We start from the raw sequence: 1,287 nt of genomic DNA on the forward strand, positions 1-1,287 counted from the left end.
TATTCAATTAATTAAAAGATCTATGTTAGTCTTATTAACCTCCATTCCCTTACTTCAAAGTGAATGCCTGGCATTTTGTTCTGTTAGTAATATGCAAGACCAAAGTCATTTTGGACTAAAAAATAACTAAGAAGCACATACACATACAGTAATTCAAATCAGCACAGCACACTGCATTATATGATAGAGACAGGTGGAAAATTCTGGTTATCTTATAAAAAGTATGATTTTCTAAATAAAAAATAAAAATAAAGCATATTTTACACAATTGTTTTAAACAGTTTTATGTTTCTTGAATGACACAGAGAACTTAAATTTTTATGGTACCTCTGAGATATTTCATAAATATTATTAATCTTTGTAAGAATGTAGTAGTGCCAGTAACCAGAATGTGCCCTGAACTGAATGATTAAAAAGCAAAATAAAAACTATAAAAATAAAACCTTGCTATGTGGCAATTACTAACAAGTTTCCATAAATATTTAGAGATTTAAATGACTTATACTTTTAAGACAGTCCCCAGTGGGAGATGTGTTACTTCCAGAATGTTGGCATTTTAATGTATATATAGCTGTAGTTTTCAAAATTTCTTATTTTTCTCAGAGACCTATCTTGTCTGGTCCATAAATATACAAAAAGAAACTTGTTTCATTTCTCTTCTCAATGTCACTGAAGTAACATCAGCCAAGAATTGGATGAAATGCTCTGGTGAGGAATCTTAGATGAAATCATTCAGTGAATTGTCTGATATTTCACCAGGATTCGATTTTATTCCTCAGGATAAATCCAAATGAGCACAGAAATCTCCTAGTATTAGAAACTTTTCCCTGGGGCAGTTCTACAATATCTGCATATTACCACTTTATTGCAGAACGAGAAGTTACACAAACTATTGAATTACTGTGAAACATACTTGTGTGATTTTTACTGGCACTCCCCTAATTTTAAAAGGGAAAAAATGTCATTACAAAATATTTTAATGATCAAAATAAATAGAATTTAACCAAAAAAATTTGAGAATATCTTAAAGAAATCAATGGTGCCACAGAATAAATGAAAAATCTTTCTCTATACTTCACAGGATCATCCAATTTCTCATAGAGTCTTCTTGATTAACCTAACACACATGAAAGAAATCAGGCTGCCTTGCTCAGTGACCCACACACTGATAACTGACAAATGCCAACATACTTCCCACGGTCTGGTATTTGTTAGGTCATGTATGTTCACGCTATTATTCACTTTTCCATTTTAGTTATGTTTTTCCTCCATCCCATGTTTTTTTTT

The sequence above is a fragment of the Cebus imitator genome, unplaced genomic scaffold, assembly GCF_001604975.1.
Source record: "Cebus imitator isolate Cc_AM_T3 unplaced genomic scaffold, Cebus_imitator-1.0 Scaffold247, whole genome shotgun sequence".
NCBI lineage: Eukaryota > Metazoa > Chordata > Mammalia > Primates > Cebidae > Cebus > Cebus imitator.